At 41.8% G+C, this 21049-nt stretch overlaps 1 long non-coding RNA gene across 4 annotated transcripts in view; it reads left to right on the top strand.

Annotated features, from left to right (window-relative positions):
* The window catches only part of LOC138675248 (uncharacterized), a 110484-nt gene that overhangs the window by 30922 nt on the left and 58513 nt on the right, over window positions 1–21049 (top strand). For all 4 annotated transcript variants that reach the window (XR_011320650.1, XR_011320649.1, XR_011320651.1 and 1 more), the window contains one exon: window positions 16189–16240. This is a non-coding gene — a long non-coding RNA (uncharacterized lncRNA). The remainder of the gene's footprint in view (window positions 1–16188; window positions 16241–21049) is intronic.

The raw sequence follows: 21049 nt of genomic DNA, 5'->3' as shown, positions 1-21049 counted from the left end.
GGTCTAGGCGAGTATGAGGGATAATTCCAGTATCCCTGGTGGTCTAGGCGAGTATAAGGGATAATTCCAGTATCCCTGGTGGTCTAGGTGAGTATGAGGGATAATTCCAGTATCCCTGGTGGTCTACGCGAGTATGAGGGATAATTCCAGTATCCCTGGTGGTCTACGCGAGTATGAGGGATAATTCCAGTATCCCTGGTGGTCTAGGCGAGTATGAGGGATAATCCCAGTATCCCTGGTGGTCTAGGCGAGTATGAGGGATAATTCCAGTATCCCTGGTGGTCTAGGTGAGTATGAGGGATAATTCCAGTATCCCTGGTGGTCTATGTGAGTATGAGGAATAATTCCAGTATATCTGGTGGTCTATGTGAGTATGAGGGATAATTCCAGTATTCCTGCTGGTCTATGTGAGTATGAGGGATAATTCCAGTACCCCTGGTGGTCTACGCGAGTATGAGGGATAATTCCAGTATCCCTGGTGGTCTAGGCGAGTATGAGGGATAATTCCAGTATCCCTGGTGGTCTATGTGAGTATGAGGGATAATTCCAGTATCCCTGGTGGTCTAGGCGAGTATGAGCGATAATTCCAGTATCCCTGGTGGTCTAGGCGAGTATGAGGGATAATTCTAGTATCCCTGGTGGTCTAGGTGAGTATGAGGGATAATTCCAGTATCCCTGGTGGTCTATGTGAGTATGAGGGATAATTCCAGTATCCCTGGTGGTCTATGTGAGTATGAGGGATAATTCCAGTATCCCTGGTGGTCTACGCGAGTATGAGGGATAATTCCAGTATCCCTGGTGGTCTATGCGAGTATGAGGGATAATTCCAGTATCCCTGGTGGTCTATGTGAGTATGAGGGATAATTCCAGTATCCCTGGTGGTCTATGCGAGTATGAGGGATAATTCCAGTATCCCTGGTGGTCTACGCGAGTATGAGGGATAATTCCAGTATCCCTGGTGGTCTAGGCGAGTATGAGGGATAATTCCAGTATCCCTGGTGGTCTATGTGAGTATGAGGGATAATTCCAGTATCCCTGGTGGTCTATGTGAGTATGAGGGATAATTCCAGTATCCCTGGTGGTCTATGTGAGTATGAGGGATAATTCCAGTATCCCTGGTGGTCTAGGCGAGTATGAGGGATAATTCCAGTATCCCTGGTGGTCTAGGTGAGTATGAGGGATAATTCCAGTATCCCTGGTGGTCTAGGCGAGTATGAGGGATAATTCCAGTATCCCTGGTGGTCTAGGTGAGTATGAGGGATAATTCCAGTATCCCTGGTGGTCTAGGTGAGTATGAGGGATAATTCCAGTATCCCTGGTGGTCTACGCGAGTATGAGGGATAATTCCAGTATCCCTGGTGGTCTACGCGAGTATGAGGGATAATTCCAGTATCCCTGGTGGTCTAGGCGAGTATGAGGGATAATTCCAGTATCCCTGGTGGTCTAGGTGAGTATGAGGGATAATTCCAGTATCCCTGGTGGTCTACGCGAGTATGAGGAATAATTCCAGTATCCCTGGTGGTCTAGGTGAGTATGAGGGATAATTCCAGTATCCCTGGTGGTCTACGCGAGTATGAGGAATAATTCCAGTATCCCTGGTGGTCTACGCGAGTATGAGGGATAATTCCAGTATCCCTGGTGGTCTAGGCGAGTATGAGGGATAATTCCAGTATCCCTGGTGGTCTAGGCGAGTATGAGGGATAATTCCAGTATCCCTGGTGGTCTAGGCGAGTATGAGGGATAATTCCAGTATCCCTGGTGGTCTAGGTGAGTATGAGGGATAATTCCAGTATCCCTGGTGGTCTACGCGAGTATGAGGGATAATTCCAGTATCCCTGGTGGTCTACACGAGTATGAGGGATAATTCCAGTATCCCTGGTGGTCTAGGAGAGTATGAGGGATAATCCCAGTATCCCTGGTGGTCTAGGCGAGTATGAGGGATAATTCCAGTATCCCTGGTGGTCTAGGCGAGTATGAGGGATAATTCCAGTATCACTGGTGGTCTAGGCGAGTATGAGGGATAATTCCAGTATCCCTGGTGGTCTAGGCGAGTATGAGGGATAATCCCAGTATCCCTGGTGGTCTAGGCGAGTATGAGGGATAATCCCAGTATCCCTGGTGGTCTAGGCGAGTATGAGGGATAATTCCAGTATCCCTGGTGGTCTAGGCGAGTATGAGGGATATTTCCAGTATCCCTGGTGGTCTATGCGAGTATGAGGGATAATTCCAGTATCCCTGGTGGTCTATGCGAGTATGAGGGATAATTCTAGTATCCCTGGTGGTCTACGCGAGTATGAGGGATAATTCCAGTATCCCTGGTGGTCTAGGCGAGTATGAGGGATAATTCCAGTATCCCTGGTGGTCTAGGCGAGTATGAGGGATAATTCCAGTATCCCTGGTGGTCTATGTGAGTATGAGGGATAATTCCAGTATCACTGGTGGTCTAGGCGAGTATGAGGGATAATCCCAGTATCCCTGGTGGTCTAGGCGAGTATGAGGGATAATTCCAGTATCCCTGGTGGTCTAGGCGAGTATGAGGGATAATCCCAGTATCCCTGGTGGTCTAGGCGAGTATGAGGGATAATTCCAGTATCCCTGGTGGTCTATGTGAGTATGAGGGATAATTCCAGTATCCCTGGTGGTCTAGGCGAGTATGAGGGATAATTCCAGTATCCCTGGTGGTCTATGTGAGTATGAGGGATAATTCCAGTATCACTGGTGGTCTAGGCGAGTATGAGGGATAATCCCAGTATCCCTGGTGGTCTATGCGAGTATGAGGGATAATTCCAGTATCCCTGGTGGTCTACGCGAGTATGAGGGATAATTCCAGTATCCCTGGTGGTCTAGGCGAGTATGAGGGATAATTCCAGTATCCCTGGTGGTCTATGTGAGTATGAGGGATAATTCCAGTATCCCTGGTGGTCTATGTGAGTATGAGGGATAATTCCAGTATCACTGGTGGTCTAGGCGAGTATGAGGGATAATCCCAGTATCCCTGGTGGTCTAGGCGAGTATGAGGGATAATTCCAGTATCCCTGGTGGTCTAGGCGAGTATGAGGGATAATCCCAGTATCCCTGGTGGTCTAGGCGAGTATGAGGGATAATTCCAGTATCCCTGGTGGTCTATGTGAGTATGAGGGATAATTCCAGTATCCCTGGTGGTCTAGGCGAGTATGAGGGATAATTCCTGTATCCCTGGTGGTCTAGGGCAATACGAAGTAAAATTTCAGTATCTTTTTACGTTTAAGGTAGTACAAATGATAATTCCAGTATCCTCGGGGGGCACAGGATAATTCTAATATCCCTGGTGGTCTAGGGTAGGACAAGCGATAATTCACTTACCTCTCGTAATTTAGGTTAGTAAAATGAACAATACCAGTAATCACAGTAACTAGTAAGGGATAATTCCAGCATTACTGGTAGTTTTGGACAAGAAAGGTGGTTAATGTTAGGATCCCTGGTGGTCTACGATAGTCAAATGACTTTTTTTAAGGACCCTGGCTAAGGTCAATAAAAGGGTCTGGGGATCCAGGGTAATTTGTGCAGTCAGAGAATGCTGCCACACAGTTTTCTATATGATCGGGCAGAGCATAGCCACTCTGCCCGATCATTAAAGGAAACCTGCCAGGAAATTTTTGACATCTGAACCATGAAATACAGGCAAGTAAGTGTTAGTTTTAGGGGAGGAAGGGGGTATGTTTGTGGTTTATTCCAATGAAGACACATAGTTCTGCATAGGGACTGTATACACAAAATGGTCAGATCCTTCGCCTGTGGCCTTATACCCCGATATGCTGCGCAGTGTCATTTCCTATTCTTAGCATAGCAAAGAAGGGTTAATATACACCGGTTCCTGGATATAGCACGCAAGGTTATTTAACATCCTAAAATATGTGAGCAAAGCAAACAAACCACAGTAGTAAAAACACACAGCGCGCCTGCAATCCAAAGGGGCTAGGTGTGCAAAACCCTGCGCTGCGTGCTTGGGTTCAAAGCCCTAAACTGCACTCGTTACATTCATTTAAGTGCACACTTCAAGTATTAAATTGCGTGCCTAGTCCAATTACCCACTGACCAACATGGGGATAAAGGGGGCGAGCAGCAGCCGGGAAATGGGGCCGATCAGAAGGAATTTTTTTATTATTTTTTTTATATATATATATATATATATATATATATATATTACAAATTTTTTATTGTGCATTTCTTTTGTATTAGTGTTTTAGTTGATTATTAGATTATTTTTTTATATATTATTAATTTATTTTACTTGTTTTTATTTTTCTGTCCACATAGCCGGATGAGGGCTTGTTATTTTGCGAAACGAGTTGTACTTTTGAATGACACCATTGATTTTACCATATATCGTAATGAAGAACGGGAAAAAAAATTCCAAGTGCGGTGAAAGTGCAAAAAAAGTGCATTTTTCAATTGTTTTTTTTTTTACTTACCAGATATGGTAAAACTGACCGGGTAATATGATTCCTCAAGTCAGTACGAGTACGCAGATACCAAACATGTGTAGGTTCTTTTTTACTTAACTAGTGAAAGAAACCCCGAAATTTGTATGAAAATTTTTTTTGCGTTTTTTTTACCATTTTCTAAGTCCGGTAGCGATTCCATTTTTTGGGTTCTGGGGCCGGGGGAGGGCTTATTTTTTGCACCTTGATCTGACGTTTTTATCCATACCATTGTGGTGTAGATACGATAGATACGATGTTTTGATCGCTTCTTGTTGTATTTGATTTCAAAGTTTTGGCGACCCAAAAAATGTAATTCTGGCATTTTTATTTTTTTTCTCATTACACCGTTTACCGATCGGATTACTTTATATGTCGATAGATCGGCTATTTCTGAAAAGGGCGATACCAAATATTTTTATTTTTTTATATCATTTTACTTTTAATGGGACAAACGGGGATGACTTGAACATTTGCATTTTTAAAATAGTTTTTTAAAAACTTTTCATTCCACTTTTTCCTATATTCAATAGGAGACTTGACTCTTCGATCGTCCGATTGCCAGGGCTTTATCTCAGATCCACCTGCGGCTGTTAGAGTCACTTGATGGCTGATTAAATCAACCATCATGTGCAGGGAAAGATGCAGGCTCAGCTCCGGATCAAAGGCAGGGAAACGGCTGACAACGTAAATATACGACATTGGTCGTTAAGGGCTTAAATTATTTCCCCCGGTTTCATTTTTAGTTCATAAATCAATAGTACGCATGAAAATAAGAAACTATGTAATATATCTTATTAGAGAAATCTGCTTCTTTCTCCTCCTGGACTGAGCTTTCACTTTCAATTCATGAGTAAAATCTGTATTCAGTGAAGACGGATTTTCACAGCACTGACAGTTGTTTTTAACATTCTAAGGGAAGGGGAGGAGCTAGATTCAAACGCGAGCATTCTACTGCAATGACAGTTACAGTTCGTATACACTGAGGACGGATTTTACCCGTGAATTGAGAATTTTGAGAATGAAAGATCAGTCCTGGAGGAGTAAGAAGCAGATTTCTCTGATAAGATACATTACAAAGTTTATTATTTTTACATATACTATTGATTTATGACATAAAAATTAAAATGACGGTTCCACTTTAAGTGTGTTTAATCTATTTTTGGGGAGGAGGATACTTATTTTATAATATTTAAATCAGAGAATTAAAAAAAAAAATTTAAATGGATAGGTCACCAATATAATATCAGTGATGGTCCAACACCCGGGATCTCCACCGATAGGCGTTGCCTGTGAAGTGTTGCATATTCCGGGAGGTAGTCGATACCACTCTCCTTTGTCTAGCTGGTGGGGTGGCATCGGGGCTGTATAAATTGCTAAACTAGTGACCACAGATCCCAGAACCGGGGTCTGTGTGACTGAATACTGTGCCTAGCATCCTGCTGAAAAGGACAGCTGGGAGGACGATTGTGAGCGTTTGGCCTGTAAGATATCTGCTCACCCCTGACCTAGTCCATAGGAGATGACACACGGGGTTCTTCATATAAAACTTTCTTCCAATGTCCTTTCTAGATTGATGCTCCTTTAATAACTGTTGTTAATAGGGAGAGGGGAGTAGAGTGGGCCATACACATGAGACAGCTTTTGGCTGAGGAGAAAGACACCTTAGGCATCAGCTTATCTTCCCTGAAATAAAAGGATCTGTCATTGACATTCCAACTGCCCAATCCTTCCCTTCCCCAGCATTATCGGTCAGGGGAGGGTCTGGAGGCCCCCATATACATCATATTTTTGGCTTCTCTTGGGGGCTTGGTCAACGTTGATCTACTCTACTGTGTTTAAGGGCCTTAAGCTGCTGGCAGAGGCTGTGACGGTGGCTTGTCTTCCCCCTAGGTCAAAAAGATCAGCAGATGAACTTCAACATACACAATCCTTCTCTTCCCCGGCATTATCTCTCAGGGAAGATTCCATCACATCACATTTTTGGACAGCTTTGATCTACTTTGTATTGGGGCCTTAAGTCACTGCTGGACAGCTCTGACAGCTGCTTATTGCCCCTGAGATCCAAAGAATCAGATGTTGAACCTCTACATGCTAAATCCTTCTCAATCCTTCTCTTCCCTGGCATGATCCATCAGAGTAGGGTCGGGAGACCTCAACGCAAATCAAATTTTGGGATGGTTTGGCCTGCTTTGATCTATTGTGCATTGGGGACTTAAGCTGCTGCCGGACAGTTCTGTTGGCGTCCTACCAACCCTGATAAGAGGATCAGGAGTTCAAATTCCAATTGGTCCGATCCTTGTCTTCCCCAGCATGATCTCTTCGGGGAGATTCAGGAGGCCCCTATAAAATCACATTTTTGGCCAGCTTTGATCTACTGTGAATGGGGGCCTCAAGCCACTGCTTGAAAGCTATAATGGCGGCTTATCTACTCTAAGATCAAGAGTATCCGGAGCTGAAGCTCAACTTGCCCGATACTTCTATTCCCTGGCATGATGCATCAGAGGAGAGTCAAGAGGACCCAACACATCACATTTTTGGCTGGTTTGGCCAACTTTGATCTACTGTGTATTGGGGACTTAAATTTCTGCTGAACAGCTCTGGCGGCGGTTTACCTCCCCTGATGACAAACGGATCGGGAATTCAAATTCAAACTGGCCCGATCCTTTTCTTCCTAGGCATGATCTCACAGGGAGAATCAGGAGACCCCTTTACATATTACATTTCTGGCCAGTTTTTATCTACTTTGTGCGGGTTCCTTAAGCTGCTCCCGGACAGCTCTGATGGTGGTCTATCTCTCGTGAGATCAAAAGGACCAGTTAAAATTTAACATATCCAATACTTCTCTTCCTTGGCATGATTCATCAGGGGAGAGTCAAGAGGCCCCCAACCCATATCAAATTTTTGGCCGGTTTTGGTCAACTTTGAACTATTATATATCGGGGCCTTAAGCTACTGCCAGATGGCGGCCTATCTCCCATGACAAGCAAATTCTAACCTGCCCGATCTTTCACTTCCCAGGCATGACCTCTCAGAGGAGATTCGGTAAGCCCCTCTACACATCACATTTTTGTCCAGCTTTTATCTACTGTGCATGGAGGCCTTAAGCTGCTGCCGGACAGCTCTGAAGACGGCCTATCTTCCTTGATGACAAAAGGATCAGGAGTTCAAATTCCAACTGGCCTGCTCCTTCACATTCCCAGCATGATCTCTCAGAGGACATTCAGGAAGCCCCCCTACACATCACATTTTTGGACATCTATGATCTACTGTGCATTGGGGCCTTAAGCCGCTGCTAGATAGCTCTGGCGGTGGCTCATCTCCTATGGCGGCAAAAGTATCGGGAGTTCGAATTCCAACTGGCCCGATCCTTCTCTTTCCAGGCATGATCTCTCAGAGGACATTCAGGAAGCCCCCCTACACATCACATTTTTGGACATCTATGATCTACTGTGCATTGGGGCCTTAAGCCGCTGCTAGATAGCTCTGGTGGTGGCTCATCTCCTATGGTGGCAAAAGTATCGGGAGTTCGAATTCCAACTGGCCCGATCCTTCACATCCCCAGCATGATCTCTCAGAGGACATTCAGGAAGCCCCTCTACACATCACATTTTGGCCATCTATGATCTACTGTGTATTGGGGCCTTGAGCCGCTGCTAGACAGCTCTGGCAGTGGCTTACCTCCTATGGCGGCAAAAGTATCAGGAGTTCGAATTCCGACTGGCCCGATCCTTCTCTTTCCAGGCATGATCCCTCAAGGGAGATTTCGGAGGACCCCCTAAACATCACATTTTTGGTCAGCTTTGATCTACTGTATATGAACGCCTAAAGCTGCTGCCGGACAGCTCTGACGGCGGCCTATCGTCCTTGCTGACAAAAAAAAAAATCGGGAGTTCAAATTCCAACCGGATCTCCCCGAAAATCATCAGTCACGGGACAGTTGAGAGGTCCACATACACAGAATTTAGTTGGCCTGTCCTGCTCAAATCAGTAGCTTTGGGCGCCTTTTTTGTAAATACTATTATATCAAGTATACCGATGCGTCAATCGCATTTCAACCTTTATTCGAACGTTGCAGTGAACGAAATCTTTTCCATTTTTATTTTTAGCGTGTGTCCCTTTAAGACATTACGGTTTCAGGAGACAGATGAGAGCGTTTCCTACTGGCAGAGCATTATGGCGCTTATCTGCAGCCGGCGCACGGCAGCTGGAGAGCCCAGTGCTTTCTCCAGGCCAGCACACCTGTGAAAACAAGGCACCAGGGCTAATGTGACTTGGCTTTCATAGGCCGGGGCAAGGCGCTGGCTCTTTACTGCTGCTGGTAAATTGTCAAGTCTTGCCCCAGTTTTCCCTCCTTCCTGTATGAGACAAGCAGACTGTGGCCAATTACCACCGAATGCGGCTTAACTCCTCGCGTACTGAACTCATTTCGGAACCCGAAAAATTGTCACATTTAATATAGAGCTTTTTTTATTATTATTATTTTTTTTTTGCATTTATTTATTCTTTTATTTTTTAATTATTTTTATTCTATAGGAAAATAAAATTTCTTTTCTTTTTTTTTTTTAATTATTTTTTGAGCGTTCACGAGCCACAGAGATGGTTTAGCATGGCGAGGGTTAATGTTGGCCGCCTGATTATCTCATCCGTGCAGCCAGACGCTCATCTAATGCTCCTGATGAAGTCATTTTACTACATTGCATGGAGTTTGCACCAGGTCACTAATCGTGGGGCACATATATATATATATATATATATATATACACACACATACATATGCCTATACATATATATATATACATAGCGACTTATATCTATGTGTATAGATTTATATATACATATCTACACACAAATATGCATGTATATATATATATATATACATTTATGTGTGCATATGTGTGCATGTATATATATATATAAATATATATATATATATACATTTGAAACAATTTAGTAAAATATTAGAAAAAATAAAAAAAGAATATATATATATATATATATATATATATATATATATACCATGCCAGTCCAGGCATTTACACCCAGACATATGACCACGGGCGCCGTATCACCAGCGGGAATCAGACCCATGAATTATGTACACCCCGGGCTCGCACTGCGGAGACTTCATTTGCAGACCTGCGGTTTTCACTGTGTCGACCCCATTTTATGATTTGGGCCTTAGATAGAAGACAATAAGGCAGATGTGGAATCACAAATGTTCTTTCAAGCTGGAAAATGTGTATGTAATTAACATGATTTCAGGGGGTTCTTTTACTTACCAAAAGACCCCCCCCCAAAAATCATATATATGTATGCATGTATCACACATACTCATATTCATCTCTCTCATATCTTACCTTTTTCTCGTTCTTTCTTCCCTTTGTTCCTTTATTTTTATCCTTCTCTCATTCTTGTTTTGCTTTCTTTTTCTCTCTCGCTATCTCATATCTTTCTTTTTTTCTCTTTCATTCTTTTTCTTTCTCTTTTTTTTCTTTGTTTTTCTTATCTTTTTCTTTTCTTTCTTTTTTCCTTTTCTTCCTATCTATTATCTATCAATTTATATATTATGTATTATCTATTTATCTATCTATCTTCTATTATCTATGTATCATCTATTTATTATCTATCCATCTGTCTATTCATCTATGGCTGCGTTCACATACTGCGCTGCCCTCAGTTTCTCCAGCTATGGAGTCAGTCTGTTGTTTCCCTGTAGACTCCGATACAGGGTCAGTTTCTGTGAGGTGAAGATATCATTCCTCCAGTCACTCACATACCTGTCCTGGCCCTCATCTGCTATTTTCCTGATTCTGGCTTTTGTCAGGCTGCCGTGAATTGGTGTTTTGGCCCAGTTGGGTTTGGGTGGTCTGTACCGGGGGTCCTAGTTTGTATGACCCACCTACACGTAGCATGGCTTTATGGTGATGGGAACTTGGGTTGCTACTCTGTAGGTGAGTTTGGAATGACAGCGTCCTGTTCAGGACTGCTAGGTGTAGAGGGAATCTGCCCAGCTCAGCCCGTCAAGCACTGTTGGAGGTGCTCCGATGGACCTGAAGAAGGTGCTTACAGAATTCCAGGTGGAATATTTCTGTTGGGTGGGAATCCCACCATGACCAGTTTGGTATATATGAGGACCCCAGACTTTGCTGCCATACTGGATTGGGGCGATGATGGCATTGAAGATTTTTAGCCAGACCTTCACTGGCGGCTTCAGATGGTAGAGTTTCCTTCAGATGATATAGAAGGTTCTGCAGACCTTGTCCTTTAGGGTCTCAGTGGCTTGTTTGAAGCTCCCTGACTGCTGAATTTTTAGGCCCCGGAAGGTACATTTGTCCGTTCTTAAGAACGCAGTTATTTAGGAGAAATATAGGGTGTTGGTCCGATCTTCTCTTTCTCCTCTGGTCACCATGATGTTGGTGTTCTTTGGGTTGATGGGTAGTGCCCATAGGGAGCTGAATTTCTCTAACATTTTCAGGATGTCTTGGAGGCCTTTCTCTGTTGGTGACAGAAGCAGTAGGTCATCTACATACAACAAGGAATTTCACCTGGGTGTCATGGAGGGTGACAGCTGGTACCTCGCAAGATTCCAGAGCGGTGGTCGCTCATTGATGTAAACGTTGAAGAGAGTTGGACTTAGTCTGCAGTCCTGTCAAGTTATTACTGATTGTTCAGTGCACTTCATCAGCGTGGCGGCCTGGTCACCGCCACAGATTGATTGGTAGACATGGAACTGATCTGCGGATGTTAAATGCCGCGGATCGGCTTATATAATCCCAGTCTTAGATACTATTTAGTCACTGGCTACCTGGCTCCAGAGGCTTGTCTAGCTCTGACCTAGGCTGGCCATAAGATCAGACCGCTGTCGGCGAAACGCTCTTTTGGCCAATAAATATCTCTACCTTACACATGCACGCTTGGTTCAGCTGAGCGTTCATGCGTCATGAATAGGGAGACGGGAGGGATCGCTGCTAGACACTACCGCTGGTAACTTATCTACCCTGGGAACAGAAGGTTAGAGCATAAATATTCAACATGCCCGACCTTGTTTCAACAGACATCATCTGCCCGAGAGAGTCTGGAGCCCCCGATACACGAGGTAGTCTGTCGGGGGTATGATGCTGATTTTGGAATCGCCTAGTCCAGTTTTTACAGAGTTAGTTGCAAAATACATCAGTGGTTATGCTTTTTCCATTGTCGCTGGTTCCATCAGAATTGTCAAACAACCTGTTTCTTTTTTTTTCTTCCTTCCATTCCTGTATTTTCATCCTTTCATGTCTTTCTTTCTTCTCTCTTCATTTCTTCCCTACTTTCTTCTTTTATTCCTTTCCTTTTTCACATCAGTCCTTTCTTCAGATCCATGCATCATATCTATCTTTTTCCTTCCTTCCTTCGCTGTAGTTTCATCCTTTCATTTCTTTCTTCTCTGTTTGTTTCTTCCCTACTTCCTTTTTTTATTTCTTTCCTTACTTACTATCCATACTTTCTTCATTTATATACTCTCTTCCTATCCGTCCTTTCTTTAAATCATCCATTCTATCTTTCTCTTTCTTTCTACTTCTCTTCAATTGTTCCTCTCTTTCTTTTCGGTTTTTCTTCATTCCTGTCTTGTATTTCCATACTTTTGTTTCTTTCTTCTCTTTTTATTTCTTCCCTACTTTCTTGTTTTATTCCTTTCTTCTCATCTTCCAATCAGTCCTTTCTTCAAATTCATCCAAACTTTCTTTCTTGCTTTCTTTTCTCTCTCTGTCTTTTCCTTCCTCCTCTTCTTTGTCCTCTCATACATATCAGTATCTTCTCAATAGTGTCAGGCTAGGCAGACGGGCTCATTTAGAACCACATTGGGCACCTTCCCACCTTCTACTTTCCAGGTAGTGTACTGTATAAGCTGCCTCGTTTGCTCTTACCAGTCATCGAACCTAAAGCCCAATTTTTGGCCCAAATTTACACCTTTCGTTGTGATATATCCTTGTCTGACCTTTCCATATCTGTTTTTTTGGGGGGGATCTATATTTATCTTTGTTTTTAAAAACTTTGGTGAAATCAGATTGAATCTTGAAGGAACTGTTCTTCTTAGAAGATTGTGTCATTGGTGTCGGAACTCTTGTGGTTCGGATGTGATTGTACCTACGTCAAATCTTTCGAAACAACCTGTAGGTCAAGAAGAAGAACAAATGAATAGCAGATGCTTAGGAGTGAAGACCAGGACATTACTAAACGCCACCAGAGTCCTACGATTGAAATGTTTTGATGTTCTCCATTCTGGTGTCAACCTAGTTTTCGAGTGGGAAGAACACTCAACTAAGGAACTTCTTAAAGATTTCTGAATTACAGACTTTTTTATGTGTCTTAATCACTGATCTTGCTGGACATCTGGGGGATCGGCACCACCATTGTATTTAGCCGAAACCAATGTGACGGTGTCCTTACACAATGCCTCATTGACGAAACTAGAAGACACCAGCTTTAAGGACACGGACCCAGCTCATTACAAAGATCACGGGCAGGGTTTACCCGAGGACAACCTTAGTCTTATGCTTTGAGGTTATGTTCTGTGTATGATTAACCGAGTCCCGGGCACAGAGGCGATGACACCAGCTGATCTTGAGCTGCTGCCGTTCAACTGACAAGACCATGAAGCTGAACATGTGGAGGGCTTTAAGAGAGGATCCATGTATAAACAACAAAGGGAATTATTCTTATCTTAATTGCAGTGGAAGGTTTTTTTTTTTCCATGACTCCTTTTTGAGGACAGGCGAGAAGATGGGGGGAGGAGGCACATACGCTCATTAACATAATAATGCGGGCGAGCAAATGTTTACATTTCAGTAAGTGCGTGCATGGGAAATATTCTCCAGGGTTGGGTGTGCAACCAGACAAATGTCTCCGTAATTCATTTTATTTTTTAAAAACCCTTTGGCTCAGCTTTGTTCAGTTGTAGATTTATTTCACCAGAATTTTAGATTTCGACTTTTAGATGTTAGTTTTGAAATTTACAGCCCTAAATATTAGTGATGAGATCAGAGTCATGGGAGGTACAGCTCTAAACATTAGTGGTGATATCAGTGCGATCAGAGTCTTGGGAAGTACCACCCTAAACATTAGTGGTGAGATCGGTGAGAACAGAGTCATGGGAGATACCACCCTAAATATTAGTGGTGAGATCGGTGAGAACAGAGTCATGGGAGATACCACCCTAAATATTAGTGGTGAGATCGGTGAGAACAGAGTCATGGGAGGTACCACCCTAAATATTAGTGGTGAGATCGGTGAGAACAGAGTCATGGGAGGTACCACCCTAAATATTAGTGGTGAGATCGGTGAGAACAGAGTCATGGGAGATACCACCCTAAATATTAGTGGTGAGATCAGTGCGATCAGAGTCATGGGAGGTACAACCCTAAATATTAGTGGTGAGATCAGTGCGATCAGAGTCATGGGAAGTACAACCCTAAATATTAGTGGTGAGATCAGAGTCATGGGAGGTACAACCCTAAATATTAGTGGTGAGATCAGTGCAATCAGAGTCATGGGAAGTACAACCCTAAATATTAGTGGTGAGATCAGAGTCATGGGAGGTACAACCCTAAATATTAGTGGTGAGATCGGTGAGAACAGAGTCATGGGAGGTACCACCCTAAATATTAGTGGTGAGATCAGAGTCATGGGAGGTACAACCCTAAATATTAGTGGTGAGATCGATGAGACCAGAGTTATGGGAGGTACCACCCTAAATATTTGTGGTGAGATCAGAGTCATGGGAGGTACAACCCTAAATATTAGTCATGGGATCTATGAGACCAGAGTTATGGGAGGTACAACCCTAAATACTAGTGGTGAGATCGGAGAGAACAGAGGCATGGGAAGTACCACCCTAAATATTAGTGGTGAGATCGGTGAGAACAGAGTCATGGGAAGTACCACCCTAAATATTAGTGGTGAGATCAGAGTCATGGGAGGTACAAGCCTAAATATTAGTGGTGAGATCGGTGAGAACAGAGTCATGGGAAGTACAACCCTAAATATTAGTGGTGAGATCAGAGTCATGGGAAGTACCACCCTAAATATTAGTGATGGGATCTATGAGACCAGAGTTATATATTAGTGGTGAGATCAGAGTCATGGGAGGTACATCCCTAAATATTAGTGGTGAGATCAAAGTCATGGGAGGTACAACCCTAAATAGTGGTGAGATCAGAGTCATGGGAGGTACAACCCTAAATAGTGGTGAGATCAGAGTCATGGGAGGTATAACCCTAAATAATAGTGGTGAGGTCGGTGACATCAGAGCCATGGGAGCTACCACTCTAAATATTAGTGGTGAAATAAGTGACATCAGAATCATGGGAAGTACAACCCTAAATGTTAGTGGTGAGATCGGTGACATCAGAATCATGGGAGGTACAACCCTAAATGTTAGTGGTGAGATCGGTGACATCAGAATCATGGGAGGTACCACCCTAAATGTTAGTGGTGAGATCGGTGACATCAGAATCATGGGAGGTACAACTCTAAATATTAGTGATGAGATCGGTGAGATCAGAGTTATGGGAGGTACCACCCTAAATATTAGTGGGAAGATCATTGACATCAGAGTCATGGAAGGTACAACCCTAAATATTAGTGGTGAGATTGGCGAGATGAGAATAATGAGAGGCATAAATCTAAATAATAGTGGTGAGATCGGTGACATCACAGTCATGGAAGGAAGTGGTGTAATCGGTGAATTAATACTTGATCAGGGTCATGGGAGGCACCATCCTAAATAACAATGGTGTGATCGCTGAGATCGGTGATTACGCACAGGACACGAGTTTACTCGCTCAGATTTTTGCGGGTGTTTATCAGATAATTTTCATCTGTAAATGGCCAAAATGAGTTTAGCGTCACTTCTTCTTGTCAGGGAGGTCCAGAAAAAGGCAGCAAGATATTAAGGAACTTGTACAATTTATCATCCTTCCATAACTTTTTGGATAGATTTTCTCTTTGCGATCTGCACTGCTGTACATATCACGTTCTATGTCTACGTGTAGGGAAAGTATGTAAGATCCTAGAACAACAGTATCCAATCATGGGTTATCAAAGCTTTCTGGGAGCTGTGGTGTTCCATCAATGTGTATGGTGGCCAACAATTCATATTAGAGGAAGTAAGTATTGGGCAGGCTGAATTCAATCACCTGATCCTTTTGTTCTGTAAACCGCCATCAGAGATCTCTGGCCGTGGTTTAACTCCTTTACCTCATTGAACATATAAATGCATGATTCAACCTGCATGAGTTTTCAGGAATTGGTAGAGATCACTATCGCCTGAAAGCACCACCTTGAGACTGCTGTCTCAGGACGGCAAGTATTCCTTATGTCCCCCGCACGCATACACATGCTGATTGACCAAGCATGCATGCATTTTCACTGAGGAAAGGGAAGTGATCCGCTGCCATCAGTTTATCTTTCCTGAGAACGAAAGGATTGGGCATATCAAAATCTGATATGCCTGATCATCTTTTTCCCGACGTCCTAGAAAAATGGGGACTCCGTCCCACACACTGTAGCTAGTCGGCCGGTTCTGATGACATTTGTAGAAGGCTATAACGAGCAGAGTCACCCACTTTTGGGCAGGGTTTACTTATGGGCATGCATGGGTTACAGGGACGTGTAGAAGTATGCACGGCCTTTTGTCTTTTAATCTTTCTGTGCTCTAAATATAATCTTGTTTGTCTTCTTTCTGCAGATTCCAGGGGTGAGGAGATGTCAGACGCATGAGGCCGGGGCACAACGAGCAGGTATTTACTGAGCAATGTAGACATGTGAGTGACAGACGGGGTCACCTGAGCCGCGGCGCCTCACAAAGGGGACTTGTTCTCCGATTTGTACGGAGAGGAGCAGGTGTCTGAGCGCGTAATGATGTGTGTGCAAATAGGGGGTCCGCACCAACGCAGGCCACGTGGGCATTTACCCCTCTGCTCAATGTAGTCAGCGGCTACGCACCAGCCTGGGGGAGTCATAATAGTGCAAACGCCAACAACCAACGTTCCCGACCTTCCGCGTGTGTGGACCGGGTATTGGGGGTTATAGCCCTAGATATCCAGGAGATGCTACACAAAAGTGCAAGAAAATGATACATACCATTAAAGACATGGTAAAGAACATTGCAATGAAATTATCGAATATTCCTGATCATTGGACAGTCATAGGAAAATATATTATATAGAGATTATAGAATATTCTGGATTATTGGACTGTCATAGGAAAGTATATTATATAGATTATCGAATATTCCTGATCATTGGACTGTCATAGGAAAGCATATTATACAGAGATTATTGAATATTCTGGATTATTGGACTGTCATAGGAAAGTATATTATATAGATTATCGAATATTCCTGATCATTGGACTGTCATAGGAAAGCATATTATATAGAGATTATAGAATATTCTGGATTATTGGACTGTCATAGGAAAGTATATTATATAGATTATCGAATATTCCTGATCATTGGACAGTCATAGGAAAATATATTATATAGAGATTATAGAATATTCTGGATTATTGGACTGTCATAGGAAAGTATATTATATAGATTATCGAATATTCCTGATCATTGGACTGTCATAGGAAAGCATATTATATAGAGATTATAGAATATTCTGGATTATTGGACTGTCATAGGAAAGTATATTATATAGATTATCGAATATTCTGGATTATTGGACAGTCATAGGAAAGTATATTATATACAGATTATCCAATTTTCTGGATTATTGGACAGTCATAGGAAAGTATATTCTACAGATTATCGAATATTCTGGATTATTGGACAGTCATAGGAAAGTATAGTATAGAGATTATCCAATATTCTGGATTATTGGGCAGTCATGGGAACGTATAGTATAGAGATTATCCAATATTCTGGATTATTGGGCAGTCATAGGAAAGTATATTATATAGAGATTATGCAATATTCTGGATTATTGGGCAGTCATAGGAAAGTATAGTATAGAGATTATCCAATATTCTGGATTATTGGGCAGTCATAGGAAAGTATATTATATAGAGATTATCCAATATTCTGGATTATTGGGCAGTCATAGGAAAGTATAGTATAGAGATTATCCAATATTCTGGATTATTGGGCAGTCATAGGAAAGTATATTATATAGAGATTATCCAATATTCTGGATTATTGGGCAGTCATAGGAAAGTATAGTATAGAGATTATCCAATATTCTGGATTATTGGGCAGTCATAGGAAAGTATATTATATAGAGATTATCCAATATTCTGGATTATTGGGCAGTCATAGGAAAGTATAGTATAGAGATTATCCAATATTCTGGATTATTGGGCAGTCATAGGAAAGTATATTATATAGAGATTATCCAATATTCTGGATTATTGGGCAGTCATAGGAAAGTATAGTATAGAGATTATCCAATATTCTGGATTATTGGGCAGTCATAGGAAAGTATATTATATAGAGATTATCCAATATTCTGGATTATTGGGCAGTCATAGGAAAGTATAGTATAGAGATTATCCAATATTCTGGATTATTGGGCAGTCATAGGAAAATATATTATATAGATTATCAAATATTCTGGATTATTGGACATTTATAGAATAGTGCAGAAAACTAATTTGTAATTGCAATTGGCAATGTAATTAGATTATCAAATGTTCTGGATTATTGGACAGTCATAAGAAAGGATATGAAATGTACTTTTAATCATAATATCTCCAATATCCTCCCCCCCCCCCCAAAAAAAAAAAAAAAAAACAATTAAATTATAAATATTCTGGATTATTGGACATTAATGGGAGAGTGGAAAAACTCAACTTGTAATTGTAAGGAACGTTGTAATGAAATATTCTGGATTATCAGACAGTTATGGAAGAGTATAGAAAATTGATTTGTAATAGTGAAAGGCATCGCGATTAGGGTATCAAATGTTCTGGATTATCGGTTAATCACAAGTAATTCAATAAAATGTATTTGCAATCATTAAAAAAAAATCTATGAAATTATCAAATATTCTGGATTAACAGATAGTAGTGAGAGATTGTTTAAAAAAAAAAAAAAAGTAATGGTAAAGAACATTGTAATGAAATATTCTGGATTACCAGACAGGCATAGAAGAGTATAGAGAATAGATATTGGACATTCTGGATTATCAGACAGTCGAAGGAAAGTATATGAAACTGCCGTATGTAGAACATTGCACCGAGGTTATTCTGGATTATCAGATGTTACACTAGCAGACTTTCTGGATGGTCAGATGACTACATTATCATACTTTCTGGATTAGCGGATGCCAGATTATTGGAATTTCGCTGTTTCAGCATGTGGAGGCCCTTATAAAATTCCGTACACTATAATCATTCTATTACGTGCCGGGGACGGACGCCTCTGATGGAGACTTTTCTTATTAGGACTTGAAAGATGCAAATACAAACCATGTGATAATCAAAGAGCGGCGCGCGCTGCCAGCGGTGGGGGATCTGGGACCACTTTCTCCACGATGTGGAACATTTTTACTCCATGATCCCGTCCACTTAACTGAATTCCGCTTCAATAAATCTAAAAATGAAAAATAAAGGAAAATCTTCATATAATTTTTGGACTATCAATCTCTTACCGTTTTGTGTACACAGGTCCTACGCAGACCTATGAGTATCCATGGTAACAGACTACAAGCAGACTTTGCATAGTCTGATCCTGAAGTTGTAGCCCCTTTCATCAGTTCCCAACTAACATCCAATGAAAATGTTATTTATTTTTCTTATCGCCAAGCATTCGCATCTCTCTCTTTATTCATTTCTATGGGAGCTCTGAAAATTGCCAAGCATGAGCATCTCTCCATTTAATTCCATGGGGGCTCTGAAAATTGCCAAGCATGCGCATCTCTCCATTTAATTCCATGGGGGCTCTGAAAATTGCCAAGCATGCGCATCTCTCCATTTAATTCCATGGGGGCTCTGAAAATTGCTGAGCATGAGCATCTCTCCATTTAATTCCATGGGGGCTCTGAAAATTGCCAAGCATGCGCATCTCTCCATTTAATTCCATGGGGGCTCTGAAAATTGCTGAGCATGAGCATCTCTCCATTTAATTCCATGGGGGCTCTGAAAATTGCCAAGCATGCGCATCTCTCCATTTAATTCCATGGGGGCTCTGAAAATTGCTGAGCATGAGCATCTCTCCATTTAATTCCATGGGGGCTCTGAAAATTGCTGAGCATGTGCATCTCTCCATTGATTTCTATGACATTTCTGAAAATTGCCGAGCATGTGTATCTCTCCATTGATTTCTATGGCAGTTCTGAAAAAATTGAAGCACATGCTTACCTCTCCATTCAGTTCCATGGGAGCTCTGAAAATTGCCGAGCATCTGCATCTCTCTCCAATCTTTTTTTATGGGTGAGATCTCTGAAAATTGCCGAGCATGCGCATCTCTCTTCATTCATTTCTATGGATGCTCTGAAAATTGTTGAGCATGCGCATCTCTCCATTCATCTGTATGGGAGCTCTGAAAATTGCCGAGCATGTGCATCTCTTTCCAGTCTTTTTTATGGGTGGGAGCTATGAAAATTGCCGAGCATGTGCATCTCCTCTCCATTCATTTCTATGGAAGTTCTGAAAATCTCAGAGCATGCGCATCTCCTTCCATTCATTTCCATGGAAGCTCTAAAAATTGCTGACAATGCGCATCTCCATTCATTTCTATGGGAGTTCTGAAAATTGCAGAGCATGTGCATCTCTCTCCATTCATTTCTATGGAAGCTCTACATATTGTTGAGCATGCGCGTCTCTCCATTCATCTCTATGGGAGCTCTGAAAATTGCCGAGCATGTGCATCTCCATTCATTTCTATGGGAGTCCTGAAAATTGCTGAACATGGCCATCTCTACATTAATTTCTATGGGAGTTCTGAAAATTACCGAGCATGCGCATCTTTCTCCGTCCTTCTTTGACAACGATGGAACCTATGGATAATGTTATAGATGGTCAATATGAATGTACCCCTTTAAATTAATATAGCATTTTTGGTCAGCTAAAAGGGTGGGTGCGCACGTTTCAACTACCTCATTTTTGCCGCAGTGAAAATAGGGCAACAAAAAAAAAAAAAAGGATTTTTTTTTTATTTTTAAAGTATACCTTCTAGTAAAAAAAAAAAAGGTTACTGTCTCTTTAAATATGCTTATTTCCGTAGACAGCGCTGTGGGGGCTCATGCACACTGGATAGATGCTTTTCAATTTGAGCTTTTCCCATCTACATGACGTTTGTTGTGCTTTTTTTTCATGTTTTTGATGCTTTTGTGATGAATTTTTCATGAGTGCTCTCGTTCCTGATTTTTACATATCTAATGCAGCATTTTATTGAAATACCATAGGACGGATTTTCATTTCGACAGTGGCATGAAAGGAGCCGTGGGGAATATATTTTTAATGTTTGCATTTTGATATATGTGGTTTTTATGTGGTTGAGGAGAGAATATAGGGCTTTTTCCATCTGAGATATTTATGTCATATTTTTTTTATTTTATACATATGGCTGATGCTGATGGTGTTGTGATTATTAATACCTAATG

The sequence above is a fragment of the Ranitomeya imitator genome, chromosome 4 (assembly GCF_032444005.1).
Source record: "Ranitomeya imitator isolate aRanImi1 chromosome 4, aRanImi1.pri, whole genome shotgun sequence".
In the NCBI taxonomy this organism is placed as follows: Eukaryota; Metazoa; Chordata; class Amphibia; order Anura; family Dendrobatidae; genus Ranitomeya; species Ranitomeya imitator.
Note: the sequence above shows the minus strand (reverse complement) of the source record. Positions and strands in the feature narration are given on the sequence as shown.